The sequence below is a fragment of the Equus przewalskii genome, chromosome 12 (genome assembly GCF_037783145.1).
Source record: "Equus przewalskii isolate Varuska chromosome 12, EquPr2, whole genome shotgun sequence".
NCBI classification, from domain to species: domain Eukaryota; kingdom Metazoa; phylum Chordata; class Mammalia; order Perissodactyla; family Equidae; genus Equus; species Equus przewalskii.
Genome location: NC_091842.1, coordinates 1,602,092 through 1,621,651, shown reverse-complemented (window position 1 = coordinate 1,621,651; position 19,560 = coordinate 1,602,092). Strand labels below are relative to the sequence as shown.

At 48.5% G+C, this 19,560-nt stretch overlaps 1 protein-coding gene across 17 annotated transcripts in view; it reads left to right on the top strand.

The window, feature by feature from the left end:
• MAD1L1 (mitotic arrest deficient 1 like 1) overlaps positions 1-19,560 on the top strand; it is a 415,963-nt gene that overhangs the window by 187,213 nt on the left and 209,190 nt on the right. The window lies entirely within an intron of this gene.

The following is a 19,560-nucleotide window of genomic DNA, read 5'->3' as shown; positions in this document are numbered from 1 at the left end:
CCAGGCTCCTCACCCAGGCTGTCTTCACTGCTGAATCCTATTTGTGAATCTTTGTGGGTTATGATCCAGTCTGCATGCCAGTGTCTTCTGGGAGCTAGTGCTTGTGTTTCCAAAGTACACTTTCCAGTGTGTTTACGGGCACTTTCCCCTCCTTCTGGCGTGTGCCCAGATGGCTTCCCTTTGGCATCTCAGCCCCCATGAGATCCCACAGTGCTCTGAGCGATAACTCCTCAGAGCCAGTGCACGTGCCTTATAATCTCCTTGCACCAGGTGTTGCTGTGGGCAGCCTGGCCAGCTTAGTCAGTCTACGGCTCGCTCTCATCATCGGGGAAGGTGGCCATTGGCCTGGTGCTTCCTCGTCAGGTTGTTGACAGGTGACGTGAGTTACGGGCTTGCAGAAGCACTGCCTTCGAGAGCGCAGCTGCGGTCCTTGCTGTGTGAGCATTGCTACGACGTGTGTTATTTCTGGCCTGTTCCCACTTGCCCTTCCTGCTCGGCCCCTCGCCTCTGGAGCTTCGACATCTCCTCCAGCACTGCTCTCGCACATGTCCTTCCTCCTCTGCCACTCGCTGCCTGACTGTGGCCAGGATTTCCCCGTGGGTCCCATGGCTTCTCAGAGTGACGTGCTGGAAGCCTGGCTCTACCCAGGTCACTTCTCAGCCCCCAAACCACCCCTGCTCCCTGTTGCCTGCAGAATAAGACGTGTGGCATCTTCTAGTGACCAAGTCTTCCTTGGTGTCGTTCACTCAGTGGTTGGACAACCGTGGACTCGGCACTGTTTCTGGATGGGTGGGGCGGGTGTGGGAGAGTAGGAAACAAGTCAGAAACCCCTGACCGTAGAGCTCCCTGGGGCCTGGCAAGAGGCCTGGGCAGTGCTGGCCCTTCACCTTGGAGAGAGAGGCCGGACCTACGTGTAGGACTGTTTGTGAGGATCAGCTGAGACTAGGAATTGTGCTCAGTAAGCGTGAACCCAGCCAGCACCCCCGCCCCCCGGTTGGCAGTCCCCCAGTGCGTCCACCCAGGCTTGGCTCAGCAAAGCATCCCAAAGTTCCAGATGACAGTCATGGCACAGCTTCTTGTGGGCCCAGTACCCAAATGTCGCTTTCCCCGGCCGGCCCTTTCCAGCCGCCCTCTCAGTGCTGGCCTGGCAGGACTCCCCAGGCCGGCGAGGGCCTCCTGAGGAGGACCTGGGGGAACTGTCAGAGCGGACTGCTGCCGGGTTTGCTGGGGATTGAAGTTAATTAAGGAGCTCTTGCTTGCTTCCGTGTCCTTGTATCTGCGAGCTATTTACATGCTAATGCAGGCCCGGCACTGAGAAGGAGAGAGGTGTCGGCTCCAGGCGTATTATCATGCAAGAAAACAGTGGGAAAATGAGATGAGCACTAGTTTATATATTTATATTGCGTCCCTATGGTAGTGAGAGGTGTGCGAATTCAAACACATTTGAAAGTTAGTGGCAGGGTCGTCTTTTTTTTTTTAATATTTTCTGAAGTGTCTATGTGGCTGACTTGAATTTTCTCCATTAAGGCTGCATCTTACACTGCATAATTGAATGCATTATGTATGGTAATATCTTTGCATAAGCAATATTGTAAATGAAGAGAATGCAGAAAGTAGGGACAAAACTTTTTAAGTGCCGGCCTGTCTTCCTCCGTGAAGGTAGCTTTCAGCTTCAGAGGGTCAGCTGGTGGCTCTGAGTACCACTCTGTGGAGGGAGGAGGGGCACAGTTCACACAGTGGGACTGGTAGTGTTCCCTGGATAAATGTGGGACTGCTGGCGCCAGCGTGGCATGCACTTTAGCTGCAGTGGGCCAGAAGCCGTGGTTTTGCAGTGGTGGGTGTTAGAGGGTGTGTGTGTCTCTCTCTCTTTCTCGATGATGGAGACGAGCCCCAGCAACTTTTCCAGGGGCTTCTTCTCCCCGCGGGCCACCTTGGTGATAGCGGCACATTTGCAACTTGGAAGCATCTCTATTTCGATGGAGTCCTCCCTTCCTCAGATAGAGAGGTTTAGTGACCTGCCACTTGGTTAGATGATTTCAAAGCCCTTCCGCATCTGGTGTAGTCACTCACTTCATGTGTCACCTGTGAGCCAGGAGCAGTGCCAGACACTCTCATCCACCAAGCTGCTTAGGGTAGCATCTACTATAGCGCCCAGCACCTAGGCGGTGCTAATTATTTGCTTAATGAACAATTTTAAAGAACAACTAAGACTTCTGTTTCCAAGAAGATGGAGTAGACGTGTTTTTCCCTTTCCTTTGGCTGGGTACAAGTAAAAACCCTGGACGTTATATGTAACACAAACATTAAAAGACTCAGGAGGCTGGAGGCTGGCGACCTCTGGACCCAAGGAGCAGCATGTGGTGGCTCCCTGGGTTTTGTGGTTGTCTTTGTATCCTGTACTTGGAGCTAAAGAGGATGGCAGCCCAGGAGTGCCACAGGGCTGGGAAGGTGGTGTCCTAGGGAGACAGGACGTTTTAGACAATAACTGGGAGTACAGAAACGGAATAAACGTGTACTGGATGAGCTCAGCAGGGGAATGGAGGGGACAGAGGAAAGAATCAGTGAGTGGAAGTGACTCAATCCGAGGACAGAGAGAACGACAGAGCCTCGGGGACCCGGGGCCCTAACCAAAGAGCTAACAGTGCCCTCTGTGTAGTCCCAGGACAGCAGGGCGGCCTGGTCCCAGGAGCACCCAGAGACAGCGGGAGCAGGTGGGGGCTGGCTCATCTCTACTTGCAATGACAGGTCTGTGCGGGTTTCCTGTTTCCTCCTGCATCAGATTTGAGTAGTCTCTGTCTTTCTAGGGATTTGTTCATTTCACCTGGATGGTTTAATTTTGACGTACGATTGTTAGTAGTATTCCTTTATAACCTTTTCATTTCTGTGAGGTCAGTGACATTGCTCCTGTTTGATTCCTGGTCTTAGTGATCTGAGTCTCTTTTTTTCTGGGTCAGTCTACCTGAAGGTTTATCAATTTTATTGATCTTTTCAAAGAACCCACTTTTGCCTCAGCTGGTTTTCTCTATTGTTTTATATTCTCTATTTATTTCGGCTCTAATCTTTATTTCCTTCCTTCTGCTTGCTCTGGGTCAACTGATGAGAAAGATGCAAAAGCAATTCAATGGAAGAAAGATAACTTTTTCAATAAATTGTGCTGGAGCAGCTGGACATCCATAGGCAAAAAGTGAACCTGCATCTAAACCTCACGCTTTACGCAAAAATTAACTTAAATTAATCGTGAACTTTAATGTCGAACATAAAAGCATAAAACTTGTATTCAAAAATAAGAGGGAAGTCTTCAGGATCTAGGCAAAGAGTTCTTAGACTTGACACCAAGGATATGATTCTCTCTGTAAAAGGACAAATTAATAAATTGGACTTTATAGAAACTAGATGCTTTTGCTCTGTGAAAGAGCCTGTTAAGAGATGAAAAGACAAGGTTCAGACCGAGAGAGGAGCTATCTACAAACCACACATCGGACAAGAGGCCATGCCCTGGAAGAGAGAAAGAACCCTCAGCACTCAGTAGTAAAAACAGTGTGATGAGAAAATGGACAGAGACACGTACAGAGGGCACGCGAGGCGGCGGACGAGCGGGTGGACGGTTCAGCGTCACCGGGCAGTGGGAAGGGCTGTAAAACCGCCGTGAGGGTCCCCGCATGCCCGTCAGCATGCCGGGATAAACAGCGGTGACTCCCGGTGCTGGCGAGGACGCAGTGGGACGGCGTCTCTCATCTGTCACTCCTGCGCGTCCACTAGAAAACAGCTTGACAGTTTGTTCACAAGCTAAACTGCGGTGACCGTACGACCCAGCAGTTGCGCTCTGGGCATTTATCCCAAAGAAATAAAATTCGTGTCCACAGCAAAACCTGTACGAGACTGTTCCTGGCAGCCTGGTGTGCCACAGCCGAAACCAGAGAACTGCAACCCTCCAGTGGCGGGTGGTACACTCGGTGGTCGCGCTGGGCCGGAACTGCGGGACCCACGGCCCTTCCCCGACCAGCTCCTTGAGCCGCTGTGTCTCCTTCTCTCGCACGCTGTGCCCGGGCCTCACTGCCCTCAGGATGCTGGTGCGGGTTGTGGGCTTACCCTCGGTGAGCCCTGGGCCCTGGGGGAGCGGCCGCCGTGTCGCAGGTGAGTCAGGGAAGGCCCCTCACCTCGCTGGGCCTCGGGTTTGGTGTCTGCAAAGGGATGGGCGGGTTGGCTGATGTGTCAATATGCCTTAGGTGTAAGCCTTGACTCCTTTAAAACGTACAGCGCCTCTTTCTTTCCTTTATTATAATCCTATACATGGTGAGAGTTTGGAAACTGCCGGGAAATATAAAGAAGACATTTGCGAAGACCTTGATCCCTCCACCGACAGAGAGCACTAAAATCGTGTGTGTATTTCCTTCATTTCTCCCTCCTTCCCCCCATCCATCCATCCGTCCGTTTATTGAACACTTATTGGCTGATATCCACATGTGCCAGGTGCTGTGGGTGTTCCCATAGCTGTTCTAGGTATTAGAACAACAGACAAGACCTGTTTGTCACTTAACATTTACTGTGACAAATGCCTGTGTCGTTACAGTCTGTGAAAATAAAACCCTCGGTGGCTATATAATGTTCTTTTGTACAGATGTGCCAAAATTAAACTCTTTTCTTTATTGGAAGTTTAGATTGTTTCTAATTTTTCGTTATTTTTGCTAATGTGACCAGCATCCTTGGATGCAGCTCTTGGACTGTATCTCTAACTCATTTCTTAGGATGTCTGTCTGGACCTGGATTCCTGGTTAAAGGGCAAGAACACTTTTTGGACAGTTAGTCAGTGTGGCTGACCCAGCGCTGTCCCCTTCAGCAGGTATGGGGTGCGCCCCTTGCAGCCCCACTCACAGAGTAGCAGCATTTTATTTCTTGCCACTTTGGGTGAGAAATGGCTCTTTCTGGATTTTTCCCTGTGTTGATTGGCAGTTACATTTCTCCGTTGACCATCTGCTTGCTCTGCTCAGCTTTCTGTTAGGTCTGGGGGGCCTTCTCACTGGCTTGTACACAGTAGGTTTTCCCCAGTGCGTCTTTTACCTTTTGTTTTTTTAACAGTGTTTCAGGACACACAGAGGTGTTTTACGTCGGAAAGTGTGCAGTCTTCCCCTTTCTTATTCCTCCCACTGCTTTATGGGTGAGGTCTTTCTTGGCCTTGAGACCCACTGAATTGACCTCTTGTCATCTTTGGTTCTGCAGGAGCAGGGGCCAGGGCTGGGGAGCCGTGGGGCCTGGGTTTGTGGCCTGCTCTCCTGGCTGCTGCGATTTCACCACCGTGTCTCAGTTGTCATCTCTGCGAAGCGAGATGATAACGGCACCTCCCTCTGGGTGGATGCAAGGAGCCCATGAGTGCTGGCCCAGAGGGCTCTTCCAGAGCTGGGGCCTCTCAGGCTGTGGTCTGCACGTTGAGTCCTTCCCGATCACCTGCGTCTCTTCGCAGAGAAGGTGTATAGAAAGACAGAACCTTCCTGGGAGTTAGCCAGCGGTCCCCCCGGCCCTGTGGGGCTTCCTGCCCCCTCCCTCCCTGCCATCTCTTCCTCCCTGCCCTCTGTCCTTCCCCTGCTGATCCGAGATGGACGCTCTTTCCTGCCCCCGCTGTTCCCGAGTGGCTGCTCTGTTACCGTGACCAGTCTCCTGCTCCTACAGCAGCTCACTGTCCTCTGATACCTGGTGTGCGTGACAAACTTCCGTCCGGGACAGCGGTTCAGTGCCACGTCCGCATTGAGGGGAGCGGAGGCTTCTTGATAGCGAGTGTGGCCCTGGCTGCTTCCTTGCGCTGTGACTCGCCAGGTGGTCCATGGAAGAGCCCTGTCCCCTCTGTGAACACTGCAGCTGTACATCACGACGCTGGTCACCACGCTAACACCACACGCACTTGGTCTGAGCCGGAGGTCTCGGTGTTCACTCCCTCTCCTCTCACACGGCGTGTTCCACGGAGAAGGAAGCGAGCGTTTCCGGGAGTCAGCGCCGTGCCCAGGAAGCGTGGCCGGGAAGTGGGGGAGCCGGAGTCCGGCTCAAGTCCAGTGCCCTCTGTGGAAGGAGGACGGCGGGAAGCAGGGCGGGGTAAGCGCAGCAGCTGTGTCTACAGTCAGGGTCCCACGGCCGTTACCTTGGGGCTGCTCCTCACGCCACCAAGGCTCGCTCCGTCGCTGCAAACAGCAGCTGCGCATCCTGCACTGTCACAGTCTGAAGTCGTGGCGGCTCTGTGTGTGCACCCCTGCTTGGCCATCGCCCCTGGGGAGCCCCGTGCTGGAGGTTGTGATGCCGCTTTGCTTTCTCACCTCCTGGAGGAAACGGGGTCATGAGGAGTGTTGTTAGATCCCTCAGGTCCTGGAGCGCGAGCCTCCTCCGCACGGTGGGCGGGGACTCGGGAGGCTGCCTCACACCTGTCCCAGCGAGGGGAGGATTGGGGAGGCACCCTGAGCTCTCGGGCAGCCTGCTCTGGGGTGTTCCCGGCCTGCTCTGCAGAGGCGGGTGACCAGGTACTGCCCCCACCCTTGGTTGCAGCCTAGGAGACGGGACTGGCCGAGCAGTGGCTCCGTCCTGCGTGGGAGGCGGGTGGCCTCTCCATCCTCTTCCCTGGTCATTGACTGGCCATCGGCTGCGGCCTGCAGAACCGACCACTCTTCTCCTTGAGGCCCTCAGGAGTCAGTGTTCTCTCTCCTCCCAGGGCCTCTCTGTCTGTGATAGATTGTTCTTCACATCAAGCCTCAGCCGAGTTAGGGCCTGGAGGGTGAGAGATGGCACCTGGGGTCCCTGTCCCCCGGGCAGTCTCACACAGAGGCCTCAGCACCAGCCATCGCCTCAGGATGGGAGCTGCTTTGCTGGGGGAGGAATGTCCCGTAAGTGTGGCTGGCACTGGCTGTGGGAGCCCAGCTCTGAGGACAGGGCTGAAGCCAAGAGTGGGCGTCGGGTTTGTGAGCTTTCATCTTCTTGGTGCCGTGGGCTCCCCTTCCTGCTCTTGACCGTCGACACGTGCAGCGTCTCCCTGAGAACGACCGGGAGCCCTTGGTGTAGGGGGTATGGTGGGCGGAGATGGCGCCTCACTCAGTCCTGCATGAGGCTGCCGTCCAGAAGCAACCGCGTGTGATTTACAGTCAGGGCACCTGCAGGGTCTAACCACCCCCCATCCTGAGTGGTAGTGGGGCCAGCATGTGAGGGGCTCTGGCAGAGAGCCTGTTGCTGCAGCAGAGGGCCTGGCCCGGCAGACGGCCGCCGCCGCACTGCCCTCCTTCCCTCTGGGGCTGGGGGCCCTGGAGTAGCTGGGGCAGGCCTGGCTTCTCAGAGCCCTGCATGCTGCCGGCCACACTGGAGCTGTCGGTGCCGGGGCAGGCGGCCCAGCCAGAGCAGCCAGCCCGCGGTCTCTTGACCCCTAGGGTCATGAGCTGGGCAACGAGGCCTGGATAGAACCCTCCTACCAAGTGCTGTGATGCGTTTAGCAAGTACGTTTTTAGCGTCTTTGTCCTGGGTGTTGAGAATATGGCTGTGAAAGAGAAAGGCAGCCTCATCTGCCCTGCGGGAGCTTGCCATTTGGTTGCGGAGGCAGACAGAATTGTGAAATGTGAAGCAGTGATAATGGCCAGAGAGCAGGGCACAGAGGGTGTTGAGAGACCCTCTGGAGTGGGCCCCTTCCCTGGGACGCCCCCTGAGTGGGCGCTCATCCAAGCGGCAGCTTGGGAAAGCTGTAGCTTATCTGTGATGGGCGGGTAAGGCCAAATAGCCAGGTGTTTGTTTTCTTTTTTAATAGAGGGAGGACTTTCCAAGAAGGTAGGACTAATAATAATAATTAACATTAACAAATTTAAAAATAGGTATTGTGAGCTTTCACCTAATGATCTTATTTGGTCCTAAAAATCACGCTGTGATATGAGATTTCTCCTCATTTATGGTTGAGAAGACTGAGGCTTAGAGAGGCTGCCGCCCACGCCGATGCCAGAGTGGGGTCTGGGCTCTGGGGGGTCTGGCGTTGACGGGAGCCTCCAGCCTCGTGACATGGCATGCGTGGAGAGTTGTGTTTTGCCTGTTGCTCTCGATCCCGGGCCCCGCACAGGGCCTGGCGCACGATCGGTAGCTGATGATGTTTGTTGAATCAGGGATCTTGGTTGAGCTTGGGGGTGTGGGCTGTTTGGTGTTCTGCTTCTTGCGGATCTTGTGGTGGCATCAGCAAGTGGGTCCTAGGACCCTGATGTGTGAGACCACTTGGCTGAGTGCGGAGAAGGCACAGCCAGGTGATAGTGGTCTTGCCCGGGAGCCTGGGTGTGGAGGGGCGTAGGATCCGTGTGCACACTTGTACATAAATGGTATTAGCAGGTGGAACGTGGGGCTTGGAAAGTCCTCTGAGCCGGCTGCCCATTCCATGTCCTTCTGGAGAGGTGCCTTTGCACCCCACCCATCCAGGCTGTCCCCGCTGCTGGAGCAGTCCCCTCCTGGTGTGCGGTGGGGCACACGCCCCACCATGTCTCTCCTTTGGTCCCTTTCTTCTTTTTTGATGTTCCCATCTGACTCCCTCCCAGGCTGGGTTCCTGGAGAGCAGGGCGTCCCCTCCCTTACTCCCTGCAGAACCGGCCTGACCCTGGGTGGCGCCCACGACACTGGGCGTGAACTGAAAGCGACTTTCTCTTTGCACTTGACTCTCAGTCTGGGACGGGGAGCAGCGCGCAGCTCTCCTTTGGCCTCGTCGGGGGTGCTCCGCAGCTGGTGGGTGGTTGTGCTTTGGCTGCTTCTTGTCTGGGTCGCTGGCCCTGGGCGGCAGAGCAGTGATCTGCAGGAGGGTCTGGCAAGGGGAGCCCTGTCCCTGAGCTCTGTGGTCAGCTCCCTGGGCGGGTGGGTGTGTGTCTGTGTGACACAAAACCCCGTCTGGGGCTGGGCCTTCTCAGTTGAGGAGGGACCTTTGAAATCAGTGCGAGCCACTTGGGTCGTGTCATGTGCCCACTGGGACTCAGAGTCGGGGTGAATGTTGAAGATTTTGGGATCACTGGATCTCTGTTGTCTCATAATCTTTTTGCGGTTTGCGATCAGTGGGTACTTGAGCTCAGAGCTGCACTGGGGCTTTGATTTATAAAGCTTGTTCGCGTCTGACTGTCGATCCCACCGTTTTGTGTGATGACCGAGAGCTCAGGCTCTCACTTCCTGCAGAGCTGGCTTCAGATCTGGGCTCTGTCAGTAGGATCTGAGGACCTTGGGCAAGTCATTGAACTCAGGAGGCCTATTTCCTCCTCTGAAAGAGACTGTGTGCCAGCGCCCGCCTCATGGGGTTGTTCTGAAGGTTGATGGTTTCATTCATTCATCTTTCAATTAAGGCATATCCTGAAGCCTGTTAGGTTCCAGGCTCCATGCTAGGGGTTGCGCCTGTAGTAGTGAAGGAAACTCTGGCAAGCCGATGCGTGGAAGTTTCCTGGTACAATGCCTTGCACGTGGTGAGTGGGCACGGGCATCACCTGTTGGTGTCCTTACCTTCTCGTGAAGAAAGCCGCTTAGTTTCTGCAACATTACAGCTTTTGAACTGCAGGATGCAGGTCCATCGACTTAACTGCTGTTTTGCAGTTGGGGGAACTGAGGCTCAGAGAGCGGAAGGGGCTTCTCTGACTGCTGGAGCTGGCTTGGGGCCCGTTCACCGTCTGTCCCTGTGTTACTCACTCTTCTTCCCCTCCGTCCCGGCCGAGAAGTCCTGCTTAACACAGAGCAGGCCACACCGGCGGTCGCTCCCTCAGTCTGTGGCTCCACCACATTTGTGTGGTACAGACTCCTTGGGGGGGCTCACCTCCCCCTCCCTGGTGAAGACCCTGACACAGGGGACAGTGCAGGAAGCCCTGGCACCGTGCTCGCGCATCGCCCCTGGAACCCTGGCTTTCTGAGGCGGCAGCCACGCTGTCAGCGCGCGTGTAGGACCTGCTGTTAGGAAGCACGCTGCTGGTTCAGGGTGGATGCTGGGATGCATTATACAGCAAACATAAATGAAATGGAATTTGTAATAGAGCGGTGTGAAATCCAAGTCAAATTGCTTGGGGAAGTCTCAATTGATTCCCACTCCTTGCTACAATAGGTGTTGTAGAGCTTTTTATCAGGAGGTTGAAACTGCAAGAACATGGCTTGCTGGTGAGAGGCAGAGCAGCAGCGCGTCCCTCCGCCCCTCTGGCTCAGTGTCGTGTGTCATGGTGGAAGGGCAGGGCGGGCGGAGGCAGAGGCTGGGCCCCTCACTGACTCAGACGGCTGGGCTGGTTGGGGAGGGGGTCGAGAGCAGGGGAACGAATGAAACAGGGACCACGGCCCTTCCCCGCCAGGGGCTCGCCTTCCGCCTCCTGCTGCCTGCAGGGGAGCGCTGGGGAGGTCCTTAGAGGGGACGAATCGGGGACAGGAGATTCCTGTCAGGTCTGGCAGCCCTGTCCTCTTATGGGGCTGCTCTGAACCCGGTAACCTGCAGAAACAGAGCTCAGGAAACATTGGTCAGGTAGGATTATCTGGTAATGAGGCTGAAGGAAAAGAAGGGAGTGAAAGATGAAGACAAGCAGAGAAGAAGCGATCTTTGAAAACGAGGAGGAAGCGGTGCTGAACAGGTCGGCCCGGATGGCAGACACGATGTGGTGGCTGTGGATGGCAGAGGACCGGAGGCCCGAGGGCACCGGAGCAGTGCTGTTGTGGGCGTTTCCCCGGGCCGGGGCCTCATTGCGCACTCACCTGTGAGGCTGGCCGCCTTCGACACAGCACCGCGGGCAGACAGTGAGCGGCTCACTGGGGAGGGTTGGCAGTTTCCCACTGTCCTCCGTTTGCTCTGACCAGGGCCATGTCTGATTAGTTTGGAAGCATTTTCATCAAGCACGGATTGATAGTTTCCACCACTTTTAAAAGGGTTACATTGTCTTGCCTTGAAGCTTCGGCCCCTCCAGAGCTGCGAAAGGCTACCGGAGAAGGGTGTCCAGCAGTTTCTAATTGTCGTAGCAAGTGGTGTGTGCGTTCTAAATTAGCCTTATCTACTTAGGAGAGAAGCCAAGTGAGAAGTGCATTTGGTAGCACTGTTAACGCTTCTTCAGATTACTATACGCAAGTTAATAGAATTGCTTTGTGTGAAAATTACCCTCTAATTCACTCATCATCAATTGAACTGGCCTTTTTACCCAATTAACTGGAGTTAATGAGTTTTGACTACCCTGAAAACTTTTGTCCCCAGAGCCTTCTTTTCTTAAACTTGGATTTGAACAGCTCTGTTGGGAGCCTCCTCCTGTCTCCCTGGATGTGTAACTTTTGCTCCGGTGGAGGGCGGGGTGGGGACGTGCTGACGAGCTGCGCTGTCTGCTGCAGTCACTTTCCGGATCCCTCCCTCCTGGCCAGGTGGCCTGGAAGATCAAGATTGAGATCATACAGTGACACCGCCACTGAGCCATTTGTTCCGTTTGTTCCCAGCGTGTCCCTAGGAGAATTCCTGGGCCAGTGGTGTGGAAGACCTCAGGCCTACAGAGCTGAATTGTCTCAGGGGGAAGGACTGGGGACTTTGGCAAGAAGTCACAGCCCTTCCCGGCACTCACGCCTGGTCTGTGACCTGGTTGCTGTTCCATGGGTGTTTTTATTCTCTGCTGCTCCCTCTCTCCTCTTTCCTCTCTCTCATTTCGTTGTCATTACGACTCCCAGATTAATCTTCTCACATCTCCATGCCTGTCACTCCTTGCTCAGAAACTCCTGGGGCTCCCCAGTTTCCAGACCATGTAATGTGACATTCAGAGCCTCCTGAACCAGCCCCCCTGCCCCCCACCCTTGCAGCACCTGTCCCTCTTTCACTAGATGCTCTGACTGTCGAATGTGTGTGCTAAAAGTCAGCACCCTGTGCGGTCCACCCTCCAGCCCCGGTGCCGCCTACCTGGGATGCCCCGCGCTCCGGCCTCCCTCATTTGAGTCCGTCTGCTGGAATACCAAGTTGGTCTTCGTTTGAATATTTTTTCTGATAAGCTGTTGTAATGTGACTATACAGCCAAAACTGTGCTTCTGGAACTGCAGAATATCTTTTTTAAGAATACTTTTTCCAGCTTTTTATTGGAGTCTGACATACATACAGAAAGTACTCTGTCCTAAAAGTACAACTCAGTGAGTTATAATAAAGTCAGCCATTTGCGTGATTGCCTATAAGTTTGGGGCTGGACCATCACAGGTACCCTCTCCCTCGGGTGCCCCCCACACCCCTCCCTCAGGGGTGCCCCACTCCCACACAGTGGGCGCCCTTCTAAATCACGTGCTAGTTTTACCTGCTTTAGGACTTCATATAAATGTACTTTCCACAGTCCAGTGTGTAGTGTTTTGTGTTTGGTCTCTTTTGCTCAACCTCACGTTGGTGTGTGCGGTTCATTCATTTCTATTTTATGAGGATACCACAACACATTTTTTTCATTCTTCTGCTGATGGGCATTTGAGTTTCTTCATTTCTTGGCAGTTGTGAATGATGCTGCTATGACGTTCTTTGACTCGTCTTGGCGCACACGTATGTGAATTTCTGTCTGCGCATACCCAGGCGTGTAACTGCTCGGTCGTTGGGTGTATAACGTGTTCACCGTATAGTAGGTGTCCGTTTATCACGGTGCTCATGATGTCACACGCCCGCTGGCACTGAAGGAGTGAGCCTTGTTCACACCTCATCCTGTCATTTTTAAATTCGTGCTATTCCATGGTGGGTGGTGGATCTCAGTGTGTTCTCAGTTTGCACTTTCCAGAGTATTAATGAGGTTGAACATTTCTTCATATGTTTATTGGCCATTTGGAGACCACTTTGGTGAAACTCCTTTCAAACCCGTTGCCCATTTTTCTTTCTGATCTGTAAAGATTCTTTATATGTTCTGGATACTAGTCTTGTGTTGTGTGTTTATATTGCAAATATCTTCTCCCAGTATGTAGCAGTTTTTCACTCTGTTTAATAGAAGCTCTTAATTTTAATGAGATCTAATTTGCCCATTTTAAAATTTGTTTATGGTTGTTATTTTCTATGTCCTGTATAAGAACCGTTTGCCTACCCAAGGTCATTGATGTATGTTTCAATATCATCTTCTTTATTGTTTTGCTTTTTCACACTTAACCTCTCAATGTGAAGCTTTATCGTATCGTGGCAAGCTCCGTTTTTCCCCCATGTGGATCTCCAGTTGACTTGACACCACTTATTGAAGAGATTGTCCCTTCCCACTGCTCTGCAGGGCAGCTTACATCACCAAACTAATCGTCTCTATACGTATTGGTCCGTTTCTGGACTCGGTGTTGTTTCCTTGGTCTGTTTCGCTCTCTGTTTGCTGAAGCCACCCTGCCTCAGTGACTGAGACTTTCCTAAGTCTGGTTACCTGCTGGAGGAGCTGCCCTCCTCGTGGCCTTCCTGATCGCCATGGCTGATCACGACCCTCTGCATGTTCACGTCCAGTTCAGAGCTCAGCCTGTCAGCGTCCACCAGCAAACCTGCTGAGATTTTCATTGGGAATGCACTGGTTGAATAACATCTTTGTAATATTACATTTCTAATCCATGAACATGTTACAGGATTGCATGTTTTTAGGTCATCTTTATTTTCTTTCAATAATGTTTCATAAAGTTTTCTTTATAAAGACATACGGTTTTTTATTTTTATGGTGTTATAAATGACATCTTTTCCAAAAATTTTTTCTGTTTTTGCTGGCATGTGGGAATATAATTTGATAACTTTGATTATTGACTTTGATCCATCAACATTACTGAACTTATTTTAATAATTTATTTGTGGATTCTGTTGGATTTTCTGTGTTCACAATTGTGTCACCTACTAATCCTAGTTTTTAATTTCTTTCTGGTCTTTATCCCTTTCTGCCCTTTGCCGCCTTGCTCATGCTTAGGATCTCCAGTACTGCTTTGAACACAAGTGTTAATAGCTGGGCTTTTTGTTAACTTCTCATCTCAGAAGGAAAGCTTTCAACATTTCACTGTGAAAGATAAAGTTGACTGTACTAAGGGAATCTTAATCAGATTAAAGTTCCCTTCTATTTCACATTTACTAAGAGGGTTTTTTTGTTTTGTTTTGTTTTATTGTTTTAATCATGAATAGATGTTGAATTTTAATCAAATGCTTTTTCTGCGTATATTGAGATGATCATGTGATTTTTTTCTTCTCTATTTTGTTAATGTGGAGAATTACATTTATTATTTTTCAAATGTTAAACCAAACTTGCATTTCAGGAATAAACGAACTTGTCTATGGATTATCCTTTGTAAGTAATGCTTTGTTTGGGTTGCTAATAAGTAGTTTATGGATTTTGCATCTGTGTTTGTAAGAGATTTTGACAATTAATTTTGATTTCTTATAATGTCCTTATCAGGTTTTGATGTCATGGTTTTTCTGACTTTATAAAATGAGTTAGGAAATACTCCTTCTCTTCTCTGTAACAGTTTGCATAAGATTGGTGGTATTTCTTCCTTAAAGGTTTGCTAGAATTTGCCAACGAAGGCATTTGGGCCTGGGGTTTTCTGTTGTGAACAATTTTAAATTGGGTCTTTGATTTCTTTTAATAGCTTTGAAACTATTCAGATTTTCTTTTTCTTCTTGTTTCATTTATGGTAAACTTTATTTTTTAAAGATTGTCCATTTTATCTAAACTTTGAAATTTGTGTAAAGCTGTTCATTATATCCTGTTATTTTTTAAATATTTTTATGGTCTGTAGTTATGTCTTCTTTTTCAATATTGTTATTTGGTTATTTACTCTCTCTCTTGATCTGTCTCATCAATATATTGATTCATATGTATTCTGTTTTATGAATATTTATTTTTCTATTTATTATTTCCTTCTTTGGGTTTATTTTCTTGTTCTTGTCCTGACTTTTTGAGTTGTATACACAGGTGATTAGTTTTTTTCCTTTCCTTTAATGTAGGCAGTTAAGGCTGTAAATTTAGATGTATACTGTGGTTTTGATATATTGTGTTTTTCTTATCATTCAGTTCAAAACATTTATCGGTTTCCATTGTGATTTTTATTTTGACCAATAGGTTATTCAGAAATAAGTTTCTTAATTTTCACGCATTTTGTGATTTTTCCAGTTGCTGACTTCCAGCTTAATTTTGTTGTGTTCAGAGATCTTCTGAATGATAGCAGTCCTTTGATGTTTAGAGACTCGCTTTCTGACCCCACAGAAGTTTTTGTCCCTGGTCCCTGCACACTTCAATGTGTACTCTCCGGTGTCAGAGGCAGTGTTGTCTGAATGCCTGTCAGTGGTCCATCATTCTGTTGACATTTTCTATATCCTTGGTGATGTTTATCTCTTTTTCTCTCAGATCCTGAGGGAGTTGTATTGAAATTTCCCAGATTGCTTGTGGGTTTGTCTGTTCTCCTTTTAATTTTGTCAATTATTGCAGTATATCTTTGGATGCTATTTTATTAGGCCCATATAAATTGTGAATTACTATCTTCCTGGTCAATACAGCCTTTTATTATTATGAATGTCCTTTATCTCTTTGAATTCTTTTCATCTTTAACTCTACTTTGTGTGATGTCAATATAGATATGTCAGCTTCCTTTTTTAAGGCATTTATACTTTGTCCTTTTTTTGCATTTCATTTTGAACCTTTTATTATTTTATTATAGGTGTGTCTCCTGCGTTCAGGTTAGAGACAGTTTGTATTTTTATTCAGTCTGAAAATCTTTGGTTTTTTAGTTGAAAAATTTTATTTAGTTGCATTTAGTGGTAAATTTCCATTTAGAGGAACCATCTTACTGTTTGCCTTCTGCTTCTGTTCTTTTTTCTTTCTTTTTATACTTTGCTGTAGAATAAACCATTTCCTGCCTCCTTATTATCTTCTCATTACATATGCTTTTATGGAATTTTTTAGCAGCTATTTTGGTGATTATAACGTAGACTCTTTATCAAATTCTAATAAAAGTTAATACTCCCTTCTCTTCCAGACAATGCAAGAGCCTTCGAACACCTTGCATCTACTAACCTATCACTCAATTTATAGGCAACAATTGTTAAGTTCTTTACACACACATTTATGTATTTGAAGAGCTGTTATTCTCGTCACTCTTGTTTTTATAAGTTCCTTTATATTCATACATATTTGTTCACCTTTTTCTTCTCTTCTTACCACCTGCCTCCCAAGTGGCCGTCTGGGGCCATTTTTCTTCTCCCTGTGGGGTCCCCGTCAGTGTTTCCTTGGGTGTAGGTCTGATGCTGAGGAATCATCTTCGTTCTTCTTGGTGTGAAAATGTATTTATCAAACTCTTTTTTATTTCCATCAATTTGTTTATTTATTTATCTTCAGGGAAAGATTCGCCCTAACTTCTGTTGCCAATCTTCCTCTCTCTGTTTTTCCCTCCCCAACGCCCCAGTACATAGCTGTGTATTCAAGTTGTAGGTCCTGGTTCTTCTGTGTGAGCTGCCGCCAGAGCACGGCTCCTGACAGACGGGTGGTGTGGTTCTGCCCCAGGAACCGAACCCAGGCTGCCAAGGTGGAGTGTGCACAGCTTTAACTGCCAGGCTAGCAGGGCTGACTCTAAACTCTTACTTTTGAGGAGTATTTTCGCTGAGTATAAAATTCTGGGTTGGCAGCCTCCCACCGTGTGTGCTCTGTGAAGTGGTTCTTCTGCTGTCTTGTGACTCCCGCTGATTCTGTTCAGATGAGCTCAGTCTCGCTGTGGCTCCTTGGAGCTCCCTCGCCTTCCCTCTCCGCCAGCACTTTTTATTGTTTTTTGTTTTTTGAGGAGGGTTATATGAATGTGCTTTTATATCTAGATTACTTTTTTAATTAGTAAACTTTGCTTTTGGAGCAGCTTTACAGTTACAGAAAAATTGAGAAGATGGTGTAGAGCTCCTGTATGACCCTCCCACCCAGTCTTGCCTAACGCTAACATCCTGCGTTATTGTACTACACACGTCGCAGTTAATGAACCGGTATTGATGCGTTATCATTAACTAGAACCCATCGCTTACACTAAGGTTTACTCTTGTACAGTTCTGTGGGTTTGACAAACATGTAATGTTAGGAATTTACCATTACAGTATCATATGCTAAAGCGTATGCATGACGGCTTCTATTTTCTGGAAGAGATTTTAGAGAAGTGGTATCTTTTCTTACTTCAACTTTTGGTGAAATTCACCAGTGGAACTCTCTGAGTCTGGTGCTTTCATTTTAGGAAGGTTATTAATTACTCAATTTCTTTGTGAGATAGAGGCCTACTCAGATTTTGTATTTCTCCTCTTGCAAATTTTGATAGCTTGTGTCTTTCTAAGACTTGGTTCACTTCATTTAAATTATCAAGTTTCTGGGCACAGAGTTTTCATGATCCTCCCTCGTTCTTTCTTCTGTCCATGGGGATAGTTGTGGTAACCCTCTCCCACTTCTGATGCGAGTAATCTGTGTCTTGTCTCTCTTTTTGGCTTGGTTAGCCTGCTGGAGGTTTATCAGTTTTGTCGATCTTTTCAAAGAACCAGATTTTGGTTTTTAGTTTTGTTGGTTTTCTCAGCTGATTTCCTGTTTTCAGTTTCATTGATTTCTGCCCTAATTTTTATTATTACTTTTCTTCTGCTTGCTTTAGATTTACATTGCTCTTTCTTTAGTTTCCTGAGGTGGAAGCTTTGCTGTTTGATTTCAAATAACTCTTCTTTCCTAAAATATGAATTCAAAAAAAGCTATAAATTTCCCTCTAAGCTCTGCTTTTGCTGTATCTCACAAGTTTTGATGTTGTATTTTCATTTTGTTAAAAATATTGTTAAATTTGTCTTAAGACTTTTTCTGTCTTATTTAGAAGTGCTGTTTAATCTCCAAATATTTTGGGGTTTTCCAGCCCTCTTTCTGTTACTGATTCCCAGTTGAATTCCACTGTGCTCTTAGAGCTTACTTTATACGATTTCTGCTCTTTTAAATGTGTTCGGGTGTGTTTTATGGCCCAGAATGTGGTCTGTCTTGGTGAATGTTGCATGCAAGCCTGAGAAGAAGGTGTGTCCTGCTGTTGTTGGATGAAGTATTTTATCAGTGTCAATTAGATATAGTTGATGGATGGTGCTATTTGGTTCAAGTATATCCTTACTGCTTTTCGGCCTGCCGATCTGTCCGTTACTCATAGAGGGGTGTGGAAGTCTCGACCGAGCTCGGGAACACGTCTGTCTCCTTGCAGTTCTGTCAGTTGTGCCTCACGCATTTGATCCTCTGTTGCATGTTAGCTGCATGCGTGTTAAGGATTATATCTTCTTGGGAGTATTGACCCCTTTATCGTATGTAATGTCCCCCTTTATCCCTCGTAGCTTTCTTTGTCCTGAAGTTTTGCCTGAAATTAATAAAGCTACCCCAGCTTTCTTCTGACAGAGGTTAAGCATGGCATATCTTTCCCCGCCCCTTAACGTTTGTCTCACTGTTTTTATATTTAAAGTGGGTTTCTTATAGACTACATACAGTTGGATCTTTTTTTTATCCACTTTAGCAGTCTCCTGTAATTGTCATGTTTAGACGATTCCCATTTAAAATGATCATTGATATAGTTTGTGTAGAATCTGTGATGTTTATGATTATTTTCTGTTTGGGCTCTTGTTCTTTGTTCCTTTTTTATCTTCCTCTTCTGATCTGCCTTGTGTAGTTTTTGGTTTTTTCCTTTTTCAAGATTGGCACCTGACCTGACAACTGTTGCCAATTTTTTTTTTTTTTGCTCTTTCTCCCCAAATCCCTCCAGTACATAGCTGTATATTTTTTTTAGTTGTGGGTCCTTCTGGTTGTGGCATGTGGGATGCCACCTGAACATGGCTGGATGAATGATGCCATGTCCGCGCCCAGGATCCAAACCTGCGCGACCCTGGGCCGCCAAAGCAGAGTGCGTGAACTTAACCACTCGGCCATGGGGCCAGCCCCTGCCTTGTTTAGTTTTAATTGAGTGTTTTATTTCATGTCTTCTCCACTATAGCTCGTGATGTAGACTTCTTAAAATTTTTTTTCAACCGTCACCCTAGAGTTTGCAATATACATTTGAAAGTAATCTGAGTCCACTTTCACGTAGCACCTTACAGCAGGGTGCCCCCCCCCCGCCCCGCCCCTCACACTGCTGTCGTTGTTGCCCCTGCCCCCGTGCTGTGAGCGCCCACTGCATCGCTGCTGTCGCTGCTTCGAGCAGTTGGCTGTTACATCGGTTAAGACTGGGAGGAGTAAAAGGTTTTATTTTGCCTTCGCTGATTCCCTCTCTGAAGCTCTTGCTTTCTTTAAGGAGATCTGACTTTCTCACCTACATCATTTTGCTTCTCTCTGGGGAGCATTTTTAATATTTCTTGTAGGGCGGGTGTACTGATAACAGATGCCCTCAGTGTTTGTTGTCTGAGAAAGTCTTTATTCCTCCTTTCCCTTTGAGAGGTAATTTCACTGGATAAGGAATTCTAGGTTGGTGAGTGTTTTCTTTCAACGGTTAAATATTTCTCTTCGTTCTCGTCTCACTTGTATGGGTCTGACGATGCGTTAGGTGTATTTCTTAGTCTTATTCCTGATAAGTAAGGTGTTTTCCCCTTCAGGCTTCTTTTGGAATTTCTCTGTCTTTGCCTTTCTGAAGGTTGAATATGATAAGCCTAGGTTTAGATTTTTT